The sequence below is a fragment of the Gopherus flavomarginatus genome, chromosome 13 (assembly GCF_025201925.1).
Source record: "Gopherus flavomarginatus isolate rGopFla2 chromosome 13, rGopFla2.mat.asm, whole genome shotgun sequence".
NCBI classification, from domain to species: Eukaryota; Metazoa; Chordata; order Testudines; family Testudinidae; genus Gopherus; species Gopherus flavomarginatus.
Window position 1 is genome coordinate 13,259,701 of NC_066629.1, and position 21,394 is coordinate 13,281,094.

Here is a 21,394-nt window from a genome sequence, read left to right on the forward strand (position 1 = left end):
AGGAACCAGCGTGTGCCTGGGGCGGCCTGCTGGTCGCTGTGAGGGCGGCAGTCAGGCTGCCTTTGGCGATGTTTCCGTGGGAGGTCCGCCGGTCCCGCGGTTTCGGCGGCAATTCAGCGGCAGGTATGCTGAAGGTGCGGGACTGGCGGACCTCCCGCAGGCATGCCGCCGAATCCGCGTTACCAGCGGACCTCCCGCAGCTTCCACGCTGCCAAAAGCCACCTGACTGCCGTGCTTGGGGCAGCAAAATACATAGAGCCGCCCCTGCCTGGTATAAGCTATACTGGCAAATCCTCCTAGTGGAGACGCCGTTGAGACAGGCAGAAGAGAGCTTATGCCAGAATGGCTTAGACCAGTTTTCCAAATGCGATACGCTGTAGTGGCAACGGTCAACGGCGGGGCCTTTGCTGGTATAAAAATGTTGTTAAAGAAATCACCCGCTCCCCAGCATTATTACGGCAGAAATGTGAAGTGTGCGCCACAAGGGCCCTGGTGTAACTCAGCATTCAGGTCACTAAGGTTTTCTGGGTAGCATTTCAGATCTAAAAAAGGTCTAATCTGTGTGGCCAGTAAGAACTACCCGACTGCTCCGGCTGCCACGCACCATTCCGTGGTTGTACAAATATAAGATCCCTTTAAATAAGCTGGCCTCACCCCCTGATAACTCTTAACATCTTTGCAAAGGGCGTGAATGGATCCGAACACAGTAGGCTTAGGTCTGTGCTTCAGAAATCTGTTTCGGATGGCAGCTTTGTGAGGGACTGCTTGGATTCGCCATCTGCTGTCTGGATATTTAGCACCAATAAACTGAATTCAGTTTGCAGGTAAAATACTTCTCCTGTCTGCTTCCTTGAAAAGATCTGAAAGTGCTTCATAAGCAAGCACAAATTAAGCCACTCAGTAGCTATGTGTGGAACGCAAATATCTGTGTGGAGAAACTGAGGCGCAGAGGGAGCTGGGACCTGTCTTAGAGGTCTCTCCAGTCTGTTGGCCTGCTCTACCCCTGTCTCTCACAAATCACTCCACTGCGTTGTACAGCCCTTGTCACCATTTCAGTTGCTGACTTCCGAAGTGGTCTGTGCTAGCACCACGACAGAGTTAATGACAGGTTTCAGAGTAGCAGCCATGTTAGTCTGTATCCGCAAAAAGAACAGGAGTACTTGTGGCACCTTAGAGACTAACAAATTTATTTCAGCATGAGTTTTCGTGAGCTGCAGCTCACTTCGTCGGATGCATAGAATGGAACTTTTGACAGAATTAATGCAGTGACATGCAGAAAGCGTGCTGTGAAATGGATTTCATTGCGAGAGCTCTCATGCATGTAATCAGCAGGAGGTGTTACCCTCTGTCTCTTATTTCACGTAAATGAGATTAAACAGTTTAACAGTCTATGCAGAGGGTTTCTTGGGGCTGAGGAGGAGCCTGGAGATTGAGACACATAGGTATCTGTAAGTGTTAATGCTTTGACGCATACTCACTCACTCACTCATGCCCGTCACCCCAATCGGGGTATGGGCCGCCAACCACAGATCTCCAGAGTCCTCTATCCTGGGCCATTCGCTCTAGCTGGTTCCAGGTATAGCCCATTTTTTTGCTAGGTGTTATCTAATTGGGGTGGGGGTGGGTATTCCACCAGCAAGAATGGGAAAACACCATGAAGACTCTAGGGCCTAGAAGTCTAGCATAGGCTTTTATGTACACTTAGGCAGGAAACCGTTACTATCCTGCAGCATTTGACATTTTGAAACATTTCCTGTGTTGCATCGAGAGAGAGAGAGAGAGAGAGACTGATTAACCCCCCAGAAAACCTAGTGGTTGGGCTACTCACATGCTACATAAGAGACCCAGGTTAGATCCCTGCACCAAACTGGGCAAAGTAGGGATCTGAAACCTGGATTTCCCCTGTGAATGCCCAAACCACCAGTCTGTTGGCTATTCTGAGGTGGTCTCTCCCTGGTTTAGACCTTACTGGATTTGAGAAACCTCCCTGAAGAAAGTGTCAACACTGCAAAAAGTTCTGTGTTCAACAAATCAGCTGTTTTCTGACGGACTGTTTTGTTGAGAAATTCCCGAATTCCGAATCCTCATCCTAGCAGTATTTTACATAATCTTTACTGTATTTATCTTCACAACATCTCTGTGAGGTAGGGCTGTGCTGTTGTCCCTATTGTACAGATGAGGAACTGAAGCACAGAGAGACTCAGTGACTTGTCTAAAGTCACACAGGGAGTCAGTGACAGAACAAGGAACTGAACCTACATCTTCCAATTTGTAGGCTAGTGCCCTAACCAGTGGAACAGCGTCCCTTCTCTGAATGCCACCGTGGGGACAGCATGGTGCTGCTTTCTAAAGGGAACTTTTTGGGGGTCGAAAATGGAATGTCTGAAATCCAAAAAAATTCTCAATTTTCATCCCAAACCCCAAATATTTAGTTTCTGAAATACTGCTGTGGTGCCTCATGAGAGTTCTAGTTCAAATGCCTTATGCTTCTGTTCTCCTCTGTGGGCCGGGCTCCCCAGCTGGACTTCTTTTCCCAAATGTATCCTCAAATGTATTAATACACTTTAAAATCTCATGATTTTTAAGCCAATGCCAAGGTTTGTGTGGGAGGACCCTTGACTCATGATTTATGAACGTGTAGGGCTGGCAGTACGGTCATGTGGGGTCTGACCCAAGCAGTACGGAGTCTCTGAGCTCTCTTGGCTCCCTCTGAGTGTAGTGAGATCCCCTTCCCTGCGCCCTGCCTACTCGGCCCGACGAATGGACCATGGGGCTTCCTGCCTGCAGCGCACCTGGGAGGAGCTAAGGGTACAGCAGCCTCTGTGCCAGCTGCTCCCTCCAGCTCCATGGCGCGCAAGGCCAGAATGTTGCTGGCACCTGCCCAGCTCTTCGTGCTCTCCCGCTGGTGTCGATCTCATTCACAATGTCTGGGGGGCTCTGGCACCAGGCTCAGTACCTGCTGTGGCAGGAGAGGAAGGGAGGTCACGGTGGGAGGGGTCATGGGCCGCTGTTGCTGGCAGTGGCACATCCACTCCCTCACACCCTCATTAAGACCTGCTGGTGAAGCCCACAGACGAGACTCTGCCTGAGCCCTAGTCCCCGGAGACTAGGGTAGTCTCTGACCCCTACTGCAGGCTAGGGGTTCAATCTAGCTCAGGCTAGTAGTGAGCAGATGCCTTCAAGCGTCTCATAGCTGTGATGTGACAGGACTCTGGCTCCCCGAGGACAGGTATCTGTGGCACTAATGGGGTCCTCTCAGCAGGAAGACCAAGAGGGAAGTGGCACCTGAGTCCCCTCTCCCCCTACAGACGGTCCCTCCAGGGCAATGACTTATGTCATTAGGGAGCAGTGAGTGGGGGAAGTGAGCCATGCTGTGCCTGTTCTCTGGATGCCATGGGGGCATCAGTCCCTGCAGGTGAAAATACCCTCTGAGCCCGCTTCTTGCATTCTGTTCATTTCACTTTCCAGGCAGCAGCTGGTGGAAGTGCTATCTAGTGGCTAGAGCAAGGGGGATTGGGAGCCAGAGATCCTGCCACCGCTCTGCTGTGTGACCTTGGGCCAGTTGCTTTCTCAATGTAGAGATCACTGGAAAGGTGGTGTTATATTGGAGGACAAAGAAGTATTGTTGGTGGGGGAAGAGAACTCAATAAATGGTCCCGCTGGTTCAGGGGGCACAAGGCAACAGAGACCCCAGCTTAGGTTCTCCTCTCCTGTGTTGCTAGGCCAGGAAGCCGCCCCCTCCTCACCACACACACACTCACTGGCTTCCTCATTTGGGTCAGTCTCTGTTTCACTTCTCATTCCCCTAGTGCTAGACTGCGAAGGCCCTCACATGATTCTAATCTGTGCAAGCTTCCCCCCACTTCCCCTCAAGAAGATTTATCATCTTCATCAAAGTTAATTGTTTGCAGCTGGCAAATCCCATTCCTGGAGCACGGAGCAGAGCCCTTTAGCTCACCTGTGCTTTCCTTTGGAGCTGTGAAGTGGCCTTGCTTGCAAGGAGGTCAAAGGGCTGATTAGAAACAAACACTGGGAGGGTGGGGGAGAGCTGTAAAAGCATCCCTTGTTATTTTATCTGTGCTAAGGTGAAGGGTGTGAAATGAGATGTTTTTGGCTGTGTTGAATGCAGGGTAAGAGCTTCCTGTGACTATGGGTTAGGCTGCAGGGTCCACTAGATCCTTAAGAGAACCACAAAGAACAAGAGTGCCTCCTGCAGGATGAATTTGGGAAAACACGCCAGGCATGGGGAGAAAGGTGCAGGTGGGAGGGGAGTGTGCAGCATCTTCTCCTGCCACCTCCAGTTGCACAGCAGCTTCGCGCACTGGAGACCTGGTAAGACTGTGCGATATCATAAATGCTCCTTCTCCCATTATTTTCCCAACCTACTTCTCTCAACACTCCCATCTCTTTCCCCACCCTCCAACATCTTTTTATGCCACATCCCAGCATGGGTGGTGTTGGTGCAAACGTCACTTGTGGGGCACCCAGAATTTTCAGGCTGTAAATCAGATTTCTGTATTCTGGAGAAACTCACCTACTGGGGTTACAGCCCTACTGCAGGCTGCTTCTTAGTTCCTCTTCAGTGAATTTTGTGCTGGCCATGGTGTGCGGGTTCAGAAGCCCTGGTTGTAGCATGATGAGTGGAACTGGGAGGAGAGAAGGTCGGGTTTTGGGAGAGCTTCCGCGTGTTGGCCTCTTGGCATGCTTAATAAAGATCTCTCTCCTACAACTCCTGACAGAACAAGGAGTAATGGTCTCAAGTCGCAATGGGGGAGGTTTAGGTTGGATATTAGGAAAAACTTTTTCACTCAGTGAAACACTGGAATGGGTTACCTAGGGAGGTGGTGGAATCTCCTTCCTTAGAGGTTTTTAAGGTCAGGCTTGACAAAGCCCTGGCTGGGATGATTTAGTTGGGAATTGGTCCTGCTTTGAGCAGGGGGTTGGACTAGATGATCTCCTGAGGTCCCTTCCAACCCTGATATTCTATGAACTCTGCCTGCCATCTTGCATCATTCATTGCTAAAGAAGCACTGAAGATCCAAAGTCCTCTGTGTAGTCAGAGGAGTGGTACAACCCAGGCAGTGGCAGGACAAGCTTCCCTCCAACTGCAGTGCGCCTCACCCACTTCTGCAGCTCCGAATGGAGCCCTCCGACCTGAGGAAGTGAGATGGGGAGTTTACTCCTCATAACTTGTCCTCCCTGTTGAGCCTGCCAGCTAGGGCATGGATACCTGGCCACTAGGTGGCAGAGCTGCTTGATGTGCTTTGCTCAGATATTTTTCAACATAATGCTGCCTCTTTCCGAAGAAAGAAATTGTTCTGTTTTTTCCCTGAAAAACATAGCTAGATATTTAAAAAAAACCCGAAAAGTGTGTGTGTTTTTTCTCCATTTTGCCTCTGGAAAAGATGGGGAGAAAAGGGTGAGGAGAGGAGAAGGAACCCATAAAGCCAAAACCAGAAATGTTCATGGTTTGGTTTTTCAGCGGAAAATGAAAACTTTTTTGCAGAAATTGAAAAGAAACAATTGCAAAAAAAAAAACATATTTTTCTCCAGCTCTCCTAGGGAGCCCTCCTTAGCTCAATTGACATGGACACCTCAAACAGCCCATCAGATGGTGGGAATCTTCGTTCACCACTAAAATACTGTGGGTATAAACTCCTTAGAGCATAGTCTCCAGCCACCGTTACCTGCGCTCCAAATTAGAGGCTTTTAATCCCTAATGTGCAAACTCCTTGTTGTCCCTGAGCTCTGTGTCTCAGACCTCCAGCTGACGCAAGTTGGTCTAACTGAGCCGAATTACAAAAGAGGGAAATTGGTCCAATGGCTAAGGCACTAACTGATCATTCAGGAGACCTGGGTTCTGTCATATACTCTCTGTGTGACCTTGGGAAAGCCACTTAGGGTATGTCTGCACAGCAAAGAAAAACCCACGTTTGGCTGATACTAGGTGACTTGGGCTTGCAGGGCTCAGGCTGCTGGGATGTTTAGTTCCTGTCTAGACTTTGGGGCTTGGGCTGGAGCCTGAGCTCTGGGACCCTCTCACCCTTCAGTGTCCTAGAGCCTGGGTGCCAGTCCGAGCCCAGGCTACACAACAATCAAACAGCCCCGCAAGCCTGAGTTGGCTAGCGCAGGCCAGCCCCACGCTGCTGCCTTAGTCTCTCCGTGCCTGAGTTCTCCAGCTGTAAAAAGGGGTTAATAGCCAGGAGCTACTTCACAGGGATGTTGTGAGGCTAAATACAGTAAAGATTGAGGGGCACTCAGATGCTGTGGTAATTAGGGTTGCCAACTTTGTATTTGCAGAAAACCGAACACTCTTGCTCTGCCCCACTCCTTCTCCGAGGCCCTGCCCTGCTCACTCCATCCCCCTCCTTCTGTCACTCGCTCTTCTCCACCCTCGCTCGCTCACTCACTCATTTTCACTGGGGTGGGGGGTAGGGTGCGATAGGGGGTGAGGGCTCCAGTGCAGGGGCAGTCTCTGGGGTGGGGCTGGAAATGAGGAGTTTGGGGTGTAGAAGAGGGCTCTGGGCAGGGTGTTGTGCTGCAGGAGAGGGCTCCAGGCTGGGGCAGGGGGTTGGGGCATGGGAGGGGGTATGGGCTCTGGGCTGGGGCCAGAAATGAGGGGTTCAGGGTACAGGAGAGGGATCTGGGTTGGAGTGCGGGGGGTTGAGGGCTCTGGCTGAGGGTGCAGGCTGTGGGGTGGGGCTGGGGTTTGGAGTGCAGGAGGAGACTCTGGGCTGGAGCAGGGGGTTCAGGTGCTGGGGAGTGAGGGCTTTAGGCTGGGGGTGTGGGCTCTTGGTGGGGCCGTGGTTTGCGGTTCAGAAGGGAGCTGGAGCAGGGGGCTGGGGTGCAGGGTGCAGGCTCTGGGTGGGGCTTACCTCAGGCGGCTCTTGGGAAGCAGCAACATCTCCCTCCGTCTCCTAAGCGGAGGCATGACTACGTGGCTCTGAGCGCTGTCCGCACCTACAGGTACCACCCCTTTGGCTCCCATTGGCCATGGTTCCTGGCCAATGGGAGCTGCTGAGCTGGCGCTGGGGGCAGCATGCAGCACTCCCGTGGTTGTCCCTTGGCCTAGGAGCCAGAGGGGGATGTCAGCAGCTTCCCGGGAGTCGCATGGACCCAGGTAGGTGTCACGGAGTGTGGGGGAGTCCGGCCCTGCACCCCTCTTCCTGGGACCCACAGTGACTCTCAGCCAGTCAGTAAAACAGAAGGTTTATTGGACAACAGGAACACAGGTTACAGCAGAGCTTGCAGGCACAGTCAGGACCCCTCCACCGAGTCCTTCTGGGCTTTCAGGGTGCTTGGATCCCAGCTAGGATACCCTGAATTCCGCCCACACAGCCCCAAGCCCAAACTCAAACTGCTTCCCTCCTGCCACTCCCTTCCTTTGTCCCCTTCCCGGGCAAAGGTGTTGACCTTTCCCCTCCCTTACCTAGCTCAGGTTACAGGCTCTGGCATCGTCCATCTCCTAAAGTCCTCCCCTGCTCTCCCACTCCCCACACAGACAGTCCCTACTGCATCACATCTCTCCCCCCTTCGAGACTGAACTGAGCGGGGTCACTCTGCCCAGTGACCTGGGGAAGTTCAGGGTCCCCTCTCCGGGACAACGCATCCGCTGTCAGGTTGGCACTTCCCTTCACATGGACCACGTCCATGTCATAGTCCTGCAGGAGCAGGCTCCACCTCAGGAGCTTGGCGTTGGCTCCTTTCATCTGGTGCAGCCAGGTCAGGGGAGAGTGGTCGGTGTACACGGTGAAGTGTCGCCCAAAGAGATATGGCTCTAGCTTCTTAAGGGCCCACACCATGGCCAGGCATTCCTTCTCGATGGCCGCGTAGCTTTGTTCCCGGGGTAGCAGCTTCTTACTCAGGTACACGATGGGGTGTCTCTCCCCCTTTTCATCCTCCTGCATTAACACCGCCCCCAGTCCCGTGTCTGAGGCATCGGTGAACACCATAAAGGGTTTGTCAAAATCTGGGTTTGCCAGAACTGGGTCGCTAACCAGAGCCTCCTTCAGCGCCCGGAAAGCCTCCTGGCACTGCTCAGTCCAGATCACCTTGTCTGGCTTCCCCTTTTTGCACAGTTCAGTGATGGGGCCGGCTATGGCACTGAAGTGGGGCACGAACCTTCGATAGTACCCCGCCATCCCAATAAAGGCCTGGACCTGCTTTTTGGTTTGGGGAGCAGGCCAGTCTCTGATCACCTCCACCTTGGCTGGTTCCGGCTTCAGGCAGCCGCTCCCCACCCGATGGCCCAGGTAAGATACTTCAGCCATCCCCACCTTGCACTTCTCAGCCTTTACTGTTAACCCAGCCTTTCGGAGTCGGTCCAGGACTTGTTTAACCTGGGACACGTGGTCCTCCCAGGTCTGGCTGAAGACGCAGATGTCGTCAATATACGCCACGGCAAAACTCTCCATCCCCCTCAGTAGCTGATCCACCAGGCGCTGGAAGGTGGCCGGCGCTCCCTTGAGGCCGAAGGGCAGGGTCAAAAACTCATAGAGCCCCAGAGGGGTGATAAAGGCCGATTTCAGCCTGGCATCTGCGTCCAGCGGCACTTGCCAGTAGCCTTTGGTAAGATCCATAGTGGTGAGGTACCGTGCACCTCCCAGCTTGTCTAGGAGCTCGTCAGGCCTGGGCATAGGGTAGGCATCAGATACGGTGATGGCATTGAGCTTTCGATAGTCCACACAGAACCGGATTGACCCATCCTTCTTGGGAACCAGCACTACTGGCGAGGCCCAAGGGCTGGAAGACGGCTGGATCACCCCCAAAGCCAGCATGTCCCTGACCTCTCTTTCAAGATCCTGGGCAGTCTTACCAGTGACCCGAAAAGGGGAGCATCTTATAGGGGGGTGTGACCCCGTCTTCACCCGGTGGACAGTCAAATTAGTGCGTCCAGGCTGGTTGGAAAACAGCTGTCTGTACAGATGCAGCACCCCTCTGATCTCAGCGTGCTGGCCCGGGGTCAGCTGATCAGAGAGGGGAATCGCCTCCAGGGGGGAACCAGTTTTTGTCCCAGGGAATAGATCCACTAAGGGGTCATCTCCCTGCCCCTCCCAATGTCCACACACGGCCAACACCACATTCCCCCTGTCATAGTATGGTTTCATCATGTTCACATGGTACACCCGACGGTGATGTGCCCGGTTTGACAGCTCCACCACATAGTTTACCTCATTCAGTTGCTTGATAACCTTGAAGGGCCCTTCCCAGGCGGCCTGGAGTTTGTTTCTCCTCACGGGGATGAGAACCATCACCTGATCCCCGGTGGCGAAGGTACGGGCTCGTGCTGTGCGGTCATACCAGACCTTCTGCCTCCTCTGGGCTCGGGCCAGATTCTCCCTGGCCAGGCCCATGAGCTCGGCCAGTCTTTCCCGGAAGGTCAGGACATACTCCACCACTGACTCTCCCTCGGGAGAGGCCTTCCCCTCCCATTCGTCCCTCATCAGGTCTAGGGGCCCCCTCACCCGCCTTCCATACAACAGTTCGAAAGGTGAAAACCCAGTAGATTCCTGGGGTACCTCCCTGTACGCAAACAGCAGGTGAGGTAAGTACTTGTCCCAATCTTGCGGATGCTGGTTCATAAATGTTTTTAGCATCATCTTCAGCGTCCCGTTGAACCTTTCTACCAGCCCGTTGGACTGGGGGTGATACGCTGAGGCCCAGTTGTGCTGGACCCCACATTTCTGCCATAAGGACCGGAGCAGGGCCGACATGAAGTTGGACCCCTGGTCCGTTAAGACCTCCTTGGGGAACCCCACCCGGCTGAAAATTGTCAGCAGCGCATCTGCCACTGTGTCTGCCTCGATAGAGGACAAGGCCACCGCCTCGGGGTAGCGAGTGGCAAAATCCACCACCACCAGGATGTATTTCTTCCCTGACCGGGTCGTCTTGCTGAGAGGTCCCACTATGTCCATGGCCACCTTCTGGAAAGGTTCTTCTATGATGGGTAAAGGCCTCAAAGCTGCTTTCCCCTTGTCCCGGGCCTTCCCCACCCTCTGGCAGGGATCACAGGATTGGCAGTACTGTCGGACATGGGTAAAGACCCCAGGCCAGTAAAAGTTCTGTAGCAGCCTCTGCCTGGTGCGCCGGATTCCCTGGTGCCCTGCGAGAGGGATGTCATGGGCCAGGTACAACAGCTTGTGACGGAACTTCTGGGGAACCACCAACTGCCTCCTGATCCCCCATGACTCTACTTCCCCTGGGGGAGCCCATTCTCGGTACAGGAACCCCTTCTCCCACAGGAACCTCTCCTTGCAACCTCTCCTCATGGTCTGTACCGCACTAAGGTCAGCCCGGTCCCTGTGCTTCCGCAAGGAGGGATCTTTCTGCAACTCGGCCTGGAACTCAGCAGCTGGGACAGGAATGGGGACCGGCTCTCTCTTGCTGGCTGGGTCTGAGGCTGCAGCCTCTCTGCACCGTGCCCCTGGGCGTTCCCCGCTCCCTGAGTTAGGGTCCTGCACCTCAGGTCGAGTACCTTCCCCGTTTTCGGGGTGCAGTGCCATTTGCTGACTCTGACTACGAGTCACGACCAGGGCACTCTGGGTGTTAGTAGGCCAGTCCTCAAGGTCCCCTCCCATTAACACGTCAGTGGGCAAATATTGGTGTACCCCCACATCCTTGGGGCCCTCCTTGGCCCCCCATTTCAGGTGTACCCTTGCCACGGGTACCTTGAATGGGGTCCCGCCCACGCCCATCAGGGTCAGGTAGGTGTCGGGCACCATCCGATCTGAGGCCACCACCTCGGGCCGGGCCAGCGTCACCTCTGCGCCCGTGTCCCAGTACCCAGTGACCTTCCTCCCATCCACTTCCAGGGAAACAATGCACTCTTTCCGGAGGGGCAGCCCCGCGCCCACCCGGTAAACCAAAAACCCGGAACTGGGAGCATCCATAGGTGGTATGTTGCCAACCCCCCTTTCCTGGGAATGTAGCCCCTCCTCCGATTGGGTTTTTACCCAGTCCACCCTCTGCGGGTTGGGTCTGCTTGGTCTGTCCCTGAGCTTGGGGCACTGGGCCCGTATGTGACCTCGTTGGCCACAGCGATAGCAGCCCATATCTCGTGGGTCCCCTTGAGTGGGTCGGAGGGACTTGCCGCTGGATGTTCCCCTTTTGGGGGGGGTTCTCCATAGGCCCCCTTTGGGAGGTCCCATGTTGACTCTCTCTCTGCGTTGAGGCAGGCCTGCTCCTTCGAGACTCCTCCCTGCCATCCCCTGCCCGACTGTCCACAAATTGGTCGGCCAGCTGGCCTGCATGCTGCGGGTTCTCCGGCTTCTGGTCCATCAACCACAGCCTCAGGTCGGACGGGCACTGCTCGTACAGGTGCTCCAGTATGAATAGGTCAAGCAGGTCCTCTTTAGTTTGGGCCCCAGCTGTCCACTTGCGGGCATACCCCTGCGCCCGGTTGACCAGTTGTAGGTATGTAACCTCACGGGTTTTACGCTGGCTCCGGAACTTTTTCCGGTACATCTCAGGAGTCAGCCCAAACTCGCGGAGCAGGGCCTGTTTGAACAGTTCGTAGTCCCCTGCCTCCGCCCCTTTCAGTCGGCTGTACACCTCCACGGCTGTGGAGTCCAGTAAGGGGGTGAGAACTGCGATCCTGTCTGCAGGGTCAACCCTGTGCAGCTCGCAGGCATTCTCAAAGGCCGTCAGGAAGGTATCTATGTCCTCCCCCTCCTTACGCCGGGGCAGCAAGTGCTTATCAAAGCTCTTTGTAGGCTTGGGTCCCCCCTCACTCACCGCAGCTGGGGCCTCACTGCTCCTCAGCTGGGCCAGGTCCAGCTCATGTTTACGCTGTTTCTCCTTCTCCTCCCGCTCATGTTTACGCTGGTTCTCCTTCTCCTCCTGCTCACGCTGGCGCTGGTTCTCCTCATGTTCACGCTGTTTCGCCTTCTCCTCCAGCTCTCGCCTCTTTAACTCGAGCTCCTCCCGTCTCAGCTCCCTTTCATATTCCAGCCGCATCCGCTCCACGGATGCCGAGCGTTGCCGGGAGGATCCCCTGCTGGGGGGTGGGCTTCGCCGGGCAGATCCCCTGCTGGCCGGGGGTGTCACGGTGCCCTCGGTATACACTGGGCTCCTCCCCGCCCTTCCTCTACGCCTAGGAAGGGGGGGTCTCGGGAAGCCCTCGTCCGCCGGCTGACCACTCCCAGCGGGGACAGACACTGGTGCCTGCGCTGCATCTGCTCGGCTGCTTCCCTCAGCGACAGGGCTCCGTTCATTCATGCGGTCTCCCTCCTCCAGCTGGGCAATCAGCTGGTCCTTGGTGCGTCTCCCATGGTGCAGCCCCCTCTGCTTGCACAGCTCCACCAGGTCACACTTGCGCCGCTTGGCATACATCTTCCTGCTGGCCACTCACAGGCCGGGGTGCTCGCCGCTCCCCACGGTTTCCAGGGGGACCCCTAGTGCACCAGCCCTTCTTGAGGTCACCACCTCTCTGCCAGGGTCGAGCTGCAGACTCCTCCACCCCTGGGACCGCTCGCTGCAATCCCCCGGGGGACCCTGTTACTGCAAAGTCCTTCTCACTGGGCACACACTCCCAGGGGTTAACCACCCCTTCGTTTTACTGCTCCCCAGTCACTTACTGCAGGAAGCGCCGTCCACGGGGTGCAGTATCTCCCGCCGCTGCCACCAGTTGTCACGGAGTGTGGGGGAGTCCGGCCCTGCACCCCTCTTCCTGGGACCCACAGTGACTCTCAGCCAGTCAGTAAAACAGAAGGTTTATTGGACAACAGGAACACAGGTTACAGCAGAGCTTGCAGGCACAGTCAGGACCCCTCCACCGAGTCCTTCTGGGCTTTCAGGGTGCTTGGATCCCAGCTAGGATACCCTGAATTCCGCCCACACAGCCCCAAGCCCAAACTCAAACTGCTTCCCTCCTGCCACTTCCTTCCTTTGTCCCCTTCCCGGGCAAAGGTGTTGACCTTTCCCCTCCCTTACCTAGCTCAGGTTACAGGCTCTGGCATCGTCCATCTCCTAAAGTCCTCCCCTGCTCTCCCACTCCCCACACAGACAGTCCCTACTGCATCACAGTAGGGAACCTGCCTGCGCTGCCAACCGGACTTTTAACAGCCCGGTCAGCAATGCTGACCGCAGCCACTAGGGTCCCTTTTCAACCGACAACCCTATGGTAATGGGGACTATGTAAGTACCAAAGCTAGCTAGACTTCAGTGCAGCTACTCCTATTTACAGCAGCTGGGCATCTGCCCTTACATTCTCGCGGTCTGCGAGCAGCATCCCGCAATATACATTTTTTGCTGACTGAAGACTTGGAATGAAGTGCTTAGCCCTTCCTGGTCCTAATCTTGCATGCCATGTGAGGTTCCCCTAATCTTGGGGTTCCCTTGGAAGCCCGACAGGCCACAGAGAATGTACGTACCAGCCTGAAATATGTTCGCCGTCAGCAGTGTCGTGTCTCCTCCAGATGGGGATCCAGCCCAGGCTCTGTGGTTACCAGCTGGGTTTTGGATGTAATGCAGTGGACGATAAATTTCTCCTTCCACAGCTCTCTGTCTGCCCGTTGTCAGAGCGGTGGTGGAGCTGGGTTCCTGGACCCTGGTAGAACTCTCATCCTCCTTCCTCTGAACCTGCTTTATTTTACTCTCCTCTATATGAAACGCCACCAATCCTTAGTTTGTTTTGGGCCTTGGCCTACAAATCTCTTTCCCTTTTTGAGAGCCAAACTTGACAGCCGAAAGCCTGGACAGGGACAGTTAAGCTGCTCATAAAACACTTGTTAATTGTGGCGGTTGTAAGAAGATTATTTCCCTCAGCCATGTTCAGTTCCCTGCCCAGGACTCCAGGCCCCTCTTCCCCTGCCTGGTGGTTACTGCTTGGGAGAGGACTGGGCCTTGATCCAGCCGATGGCTGAGGGAGGGTCAGACGCTGCCCGGGGCTGGATTCTTCAGCAGTGAGACTTGAGGCTGTGGTGTTTCCTTCCCCTGCAGAGGGTGCTGTGAGGCACAATGCCAAGGGTCTGTGCAAGGACTCTCCCCTGGAGAGCTCTCGGTCCCTGGCCTGCCCTGAGCCGGGCACCTGCAGTCAGATGTTGCCAGTCACGCCCACCCCCACATTCACTAGTTCTGTGTATCTCCCTTGGCTCTGTGCCAGGGCTGCCAATAATGGCTGATTTATCTGTGTGGTTTTTTTTTTGATATGTCTGGATGCCATCGGCCTGCAGAGGAGACATCCTGGGGATGTCAGGGCCTGACTCGGAGGTCTAATTCTGGTACTTTCTGTGTCCTGAGCCCCCTTAATTTGGGTCTCAGGCTGTAGACCTGCTGTGGGCAGGTGCAGTAGTAGTATTACTTGTATTGCAACATAGAACCATAGAGTATCAGGGTTGGAAGGGACCTCAGGAGGTCATCTAGTCCAACCCCCTGCTCAAAGCAGGACCAACTCCAACTAAATCATCCCAGCCAGGGCTTTGTAATCAGTGGCGAGGAGCCTGAGCCATGGATCATGCTGCCCTTGTGCTAGGCGCTGAACAAAGCCGGTCCTCAGCTGGGTTGTGTCGGAATTAGTAGCCCATTGCCAATCTGTGGCCCCCGACTGCTCTTTGGGAGAGGTTTGTATGTCCCACACGCCCAGGCCCTCCTCTCCCCCTCAGCGGGGAGGACGGAGGGAGTCTGCGGAGCAGTGGAGTTCCTGGGTGACTGCTCCTCTTGCTTGCTTGTTGCGTAAAACCGGTTGCTTCACCATTTTCCCTTTCTGTGGTTATGTTCTGGGTTTTGGTTTTCCTCCCTCTCCGTCCCCCTGCTTGCTGTGCCGAGAGGCAGGGGAGAGGGAGGGTTTCGCCATTACGGCACTAGTGGGTCCCTCAGCACACTCTCCTTGTTCCTCATTGCGGTTTTCCCTACCCGCTGACTGTACAGGGACAATATGAGCCTGTGGCACTGGCTGCTGAGGGAAAGGCCTGTCTTTTGGGGCCTTGAAAACCTAGCTGGGCAAAGCCCTAGAAAATGCCCAGTCCACTAAAGAACTATCCAGAGGGGGCAGGCTGCCTGCCCAAATAGGTCTCTGCCATCTCTCCAGGCTGTGTGATGGGCGTGTCTTAGTTAACAGAGCTGAGTGGTACTAATAGTCAGCCTGATGTTACTTCACTGTCTCTCCCCCTGAAGACTAGTTCTCTTGAAACTGACTGTCCGTCTCAAATGCTTTATGGCAAATGCTGCCGAGGATCTGAACCCCAAACACCCCACCCTTCCTTCCCCCAGAGTTCACCTCCTCTCATCATGCATTTTAATCCTGAATGGCTAGAGTTGGGATTCCTTTACCCTACAGCCTCCTTGCTGGTCACGACTGTGCCGGTGACCAGCGGCTCAGTACCAGCGCGATAGCCCATGTGGTTCTTGCCAGGCTGTGGCAATGCAGGCTGGCGTTCTCAGAATACGGCTTTGACTGGAGACCCTCAAGGGATACGCTGCTGAATTCCAGCCTTAAGGTGGCATGATGCAGCGGTGGGAGAAGACGACTGGGGAGAGCTGGAAGACTGGGGTTCCTTTCCCTGGTCCCTGTGTTACTTTGAGGCACAGAAGTGAAGGGACTTAGGCCAGATTCCCCATTTTAAAAAACGAGGCTCATAGTGCTGCACTAACTTGCAGTGGTGGTTGTAGGACGAAACCAGCTCGTGTTTGTGAGCTGCCTTGAATGCTGGGGAGGGAAGGAGCAGTTGGAATGTTAAGTCGTGTTTCTTGAACTGCTTTGCTGTGAAAATTGGATTAGAAATACAGAGGACGGAGCTATTTGGTGAAATATCTATATTTCTGCTTCCTACCCTAGCAGGAAAGGCTTGAGGCATCCAGGTGGGGTTATTTGAAGGCTGGAGATATCCATGGCATATGTAACCCGGGATAGCTCCTTTAGAGAGGCTTCTTTTCACCCTACAGGGTAGATGGGTGCTGCTCACTCATAAAAGAGGGCAGCTTGACACTTGGTCTCACAGAGCATGAAATGGTGTGGGGTTCCTAGATAGACTCTGTAAACCAGGACTTTCCCTGGACAGCACTTGTACCTGCTGTGAGTTACTAAGTGTAGACTGATCCCATTTCCCACTGCAGACAAAGGCTTTAAACCATGCCCCCACTATTTCTCCCCCCCCCCCCCAAGAAGCAGGAGCTGCGTTGTTCCATCTCCAAGTGCGGGCCTGGTGTGTTTAAGGGGAATTCAAACTTCATGGGCTAAGTTCAGCCCTGCTTGTAGCTCCATTGACATAAGGGGCTCATGTCAGACATGATTTTGACCCGATTCCTTCATGTAGAGCCTCCAGACATGTAAAGCTTTTGACCTAGTTGGCAGGGGTGGGGTGGGGAACAGGAAGTATCTGTCATGTGTAGCACCTTCATGAGATCTTAAAATGGCTACAGACATGAATGACCCGAGCCTCACAATTGTCCATGGGAGGCTTGTGTTATTCCCAGTTTACAAATGAGCAAGTGAGTGAGGTACAGGGACTAAATAACTTTGCCTAGTCTTGTGCTTCAGCTACTAAGGGCTTGTCTACACTTCAGATGCTGCATTGAAGAAGCTACCTATGCCAATGGGAGAGGTTCTCCAGTTGGCATAAGTACTCTACCTCCCCGAGAGGCAGTAGCTAGGTCGACAGGAGAATTCTAGAGCTGTCTACACTAGGGGTGGGGTGAGTTTGATTTAACTGCATCCCTCAGAGGGTGTGGATTTTTCACACCCCTGAATGATATAGTTATACTGACCTAATTTTGTCATGTAGATCAGGCCTTAGTCTGTGCTTTCATTCCTAAGCAGGATGGAATGCATTGATACAGTGCCTTCTCTAATAATAATAATGATGTCGATACCTAGCTCTTATCCATGGTTCTCAGAGGGCTTTACAAAGGAAGTAAACCTTATTATCCCTGAAATACAGATGGGAAACCGAGGCACAGGGTGACAATGAGACTTGCACAAGATCACGCAGAAAGCCAGTGGCACAGCTGCAAATCTCTGGACTTAAAGCCCAGGGCTTTGTCCACTTGGCAGCACTGATGTTTGGGCTGAATTTTGAGAGAGAGATTTTGGCTGTCTCGCTTAGTTTTTGTATGTAATAAAAATATATTAAAGGAATGTTTAGGGTGCAGAGTCAATCTCTGAAAAGTCACATACCAGAATAAAGGTTGCTTGTGCTGCCTTAATTTGACCCCCTTGTGCAGGGCCGGCTCCAGGCCCCAGCATGCCAAGCGCGTGCTTGGGGCGGCATGCTGTGGGGGGCGCTCTGCCGGTTGCCGGGAGGCTGGCAGGGGGCTCCGGTGGACCTCCCGCAGGCATGCCTGCGGAGGGTCCGCTGGTCCCACGGCTCCGGTGGAGCATCCGCTGGCATGCCTGCAGGAGGTCCACTGGAGCCACGGGACCAGCGGACCCTCCGCAGCCACGTCTGCGGGAGATCCACCGGAGCTGTGGGACCGGCGAGCGGCAGACCGCCCCCCGCGGCGTGCCGTCGTGCTTGGAGCGGCGAAATGGCTAGAGCCGGCGCTGCCCTTGTGTGTATGCATTGTGATGCGGTTTTAATTACATGATTGCATACTGTTTTTCTGCCCCAGAGGTCCTCTGCCTCCTTCACTGCACAGGATGGACAGTGCTCACTGACTGGATAACTATTTATATTTCTTTTTATCCTCCTCATTCACTGTGTGGCCCCATGCATTATTTACTGTCTACCATCCAAACCGGCCTTGAATACAGAATGATTAATTTCCTCATGGCTTTTCCATGGCGCTCTCCTTAATGAATTGAAGCCAGTTCAATGTTTGTGACCGGACTATCTTCACTATAGGCTTGAGAGGAGAAGTGGTATGTTACCTGCATTTTACAGATGGGCACTGAAATCCAGACATTGAAGCCAAAATTGTCATTTGTTTCTAATCTTGGGTATCCAGTCTGAGAAAGCGAGTCCTTAGCATTTTATAGCGCGTCAGAGCAGCGTTCCTATTTACCACAGTTGTGAGTGCCCAGCACATCAGCAGCTCAGGTCACAGGTGTTTCTCATTGTGCCCCTAGCAGACGAGGACCACACGGTGAAAACTTTGGTTCAGTTACTTGCACAGCATCACACAGGGTCTCTACAGCAGAGTCACTTTTCTTTAGCCAAGAGACCATCCTTTCTCACTCCCCGCCTCCACCTTATTCATTACACATCTTCCAACTTCTGCAGCAAATGAGAGAAGGGGCCTATAGACAATATTCTCCTTCTCTGCACAACCTTGTTCATCCCTGGGGCGGGCCATCCTGGGCACTGAATGAGGCAGGTGTCAGGTGGAAAAATGGTCTGTGATCATGTAATTAAGGACACTCGTAATGGATGCTTCTGAACACTCCTAGCTTTCGAGGGCTTGACTTTGCAACCCTAATTGTGTTCTTTGAATGTAGATTTTTGAATATAACAGAAATATATAGATTTTCTTGTAAGAACAGTTATCAGTGGCATGTGTCAGCTCTTCTCACCTGGCCCTCAGCTGAGCCATCGTGAACGGACCGATCTCTCAAAGATGTTGATGCAGAGTTGGATCTGGAGGACAGCTCTGAAGGTGGCTTTGTGGAATGGCTCAGGGCGGGTGTTCCGGGAGTGAGGGTCAGTGTGGGAGAAGCTGATGAAACTGGCATCTGGAGGAGATGAGGAGGAGAGAAGCAGAGCTATGTAAGGTGTTGCAGGCCAGGAGCCTGAGGAAGTCGGGAGGTGTTAGGGATGGGGATGATGTGGTTGGAGCCGGGGCAAGGGAGATGATTAAAAAAAAAAAAAGGCAGCTGCTAATAAGGCAAAGTTACATATAACATACTATATCATACGTGACTTATTCAGGATCAGATTAATATTCAAAGAATCCAGGTAAGATCCTGGCTTGCTGGCTGGCAAGCCCTCCCCTTCTGCATATGCTAAAAAGAGTAACCACACTTCTAACTATTTATCATCTTTTTGGCGCTTCTCTTGCATGTACTCACTTGGTGTGAAAGCTTCACCATCGCAAGGACAATCCATATTTTACTATCCCACAAGTTCAAGTGTTGGAGAAAAGAGTGTTTCCATATGGGGAACTGAGATGCAGAGAGATAGTGATTTGCCCAAGGTCACACGTGAAGTCAGTTGCAAAGCTGGATGTTTGAGTCCAAATCTCCTGAGTCCCAGTCTAGTGCCTTGACCCCAGAGTCATCCTTCCTTTCACCCCTCCCTGTAGCACCTCTGAAACTATTCTTTGTGGGTTTTAATTTCTTAGAGATTGAAATTTATGGAATATGTGTTACTTAAACTTCAGGTCAAAAACCTTTTTGCTACAGCAGCAACTGCCAATGGAAAACTTTTAACATTTGCTGCTGCAAGAGAATTGCTCTTGGGTTGAGGACTTATCCCAAGATAAGTTTGTTTGTTTGCTTTTTAGAGTTTTTTTGCCTAAATGAATTGACTAGAATACAGACAAACAAACAAAAAAACAACCAAAGACCGCTCTACTTTTAAATGTAAAGAATGCTTTAATATTTAAGGCACAGTATGAACCCCACAATTAATGGCTTTTCCAATAAAGAAAATAAAAATGTTAAACAACAAAATCCACAGCTTTGTGACAGCTGAAGTTCGGAGATAAGGCTGTAGCCGCTGCAGAAGCAGTGCCAAGTTCACTCCCTCCCCATTCCGTCCACCTCCTTTCCTGACTTTCTTTTCTCAGTTTAAAATTGTCATTTTTTGTCATGTTATTTTGCTACACACGAAGTTTTTCCATCATATGAAATAAACTTTTAAAAGCTTAACATGTAAACCAGGACATGGGGATCAGAGAACTGTCCTGGATTTTAGGGGAATAGTGATAACTGCCTGAAATCTTTTTTTTTTAGTGAAACGGGTTTGTAGGTAGACATTCGTTGTTAGATGTCATGGGTAAGCGTCTTCGTCATCCAGAAATACTTTTTCCCCCATACAATGGGCTTCAGAAATGATCAACAAGATTAACCAAAACATTGCGGGGAGAGGGGTTTGTGTTACATGTTTTGGAGGGACAGCTAAAAAATATTGCCAAAGCACAATTACATTTGTTTGGATTTTAGTTTTGTTTCTCATTACATTTGAGGGGACCTGAAGAATTATTTGTATGTTTATATAACACTTGACATTGAACTTTTATACAAGCTGTAACCCGAGATGCTTTACAACATTGAATAATGAGAAATTACTGCTGTTACGGTGGTTAAAGCCCTAATGCAGAGGGCCTGGGGAGAAACTAAAAGGGCAAGTGGAGGAGGGAGTGATTGAAGAGGGATTCAAGGGCTACTTTTGGATGGCCTAGATCAGTGGTTCACAACCAAGAGTATATCTGCCCCCGGGGATACATAAAGGTATGCCAGTCATCTGGGAATTAGCTCTTTCCAGTCTCGGAGCGCCTCCTGTCGGCCGACGTCTCTCCTGCCTCAGGCCCCCATGTCCATCTTTACCTTGGGGTTCTGCCCACAGCAGTACCCCCATACTCTAAGTCTCCCCTCCCAGGAGAACCCCCAGTCCCCTATGCCCACCTTGCCTCAGTGGCTACTGCCAGTCGTCATCTAGCTCCCACTCACTGGGGAAGTCTCAGCGGCGGCTCCAGGCACCAGCACTCCAAGCGTGTGCCTGGGGCTGCAAGCTGCGGGGGGCGCCCTGCCGGTCCCTATGAGGGCGGCAGTCAGGTTGCCTTTGGCGGCTTGCCTGCGGGAGGTCCGCCGGTCCTGCGGATTCGGTGGTGATTTGGCGGCTGATATGCTGAAGCCGCGGGACCGGTGGATCTCCCGCAGGCAAGCTGCCAAAGGCAGCCTGCCTGCAGTGCTTGGGGCAGCAGAATACCTAGAGCTGCCCCTGGGCGAACTGCAGTCTGTAATGGCCACTCATCATTGGCAAGGGGGTTGGACCAGCTGCCTCTGCCTATCCCTGGGCTGTACCTCTTCAGTCCCAATATTTACATGCCAATTGATTTGTTTGATAGTTATATGATAAAATTGAGAAAGGAAGCACCTTTTCAGTACTAGGGACCCTTTTGTATTTCTGTGTCTGCTTTTGTAAGCAAGTAGTTTTTAAGTGAGGTGAAACTTGGGGGTACGCAAGACAAATCAGCCTCCTGAAAGGGAGTACAGTCATCCGGAAAGGTTGAGAGTCACTGGCCTAGATGTTCTACTGCCTATATTCACAAGGGACCCTTGTCAGATTAACGGCCAGCCATATGCCTTTGTTGTTGGCAATCTGTAACCTAACAACAAGTATAATACAAAACTAAGGGTGCAAGCTACTTCCCTTTTGACAACGATCCGTCCTTATCCTACTGGAACACAGAGAGAAGTTTCTCCTTACCTGGGAAGGGAGGCCAATGGACTTTGGAAGCATTGTCTCGAAACTATTTGTTAAGAAAGTGTCATGCAGCTGTTGTGTGAAAGAGGATGAGC

The 21,394-nt window shown here is 52.8% G+C and overlaps 1 protein-coding gene across 2 annotated transcripts in view; it reads left to right on the forward strand.

Moving 5' to 3' along the window:
• Positions 1 to 21,394, forward strand: part of ST3GAL4 (ST3 beta-galactoside alpha-2,3-sialyltransferase 4) — a 179,993-nt gene that overhangs the window by 38,571 nt on the left and 120,028 nt on the right. Inside the window, exon 1 of one of the 2 annotated variants that reach the window (XM_050921706.1) lies at positions 17,547 to 17,593. The exons of the other annotated variant lie outside the window; for it this stretch is intronic. The gene's annotated coding sequence lies outside the window, so the exon portion shown is untranslated. Of the gene's footprint in view, positions 1 to 17,546; positions 17,594 to 21,394 lie in introns of those variants that run through there. 2 annotated transcript variants of the gene reach the window in all.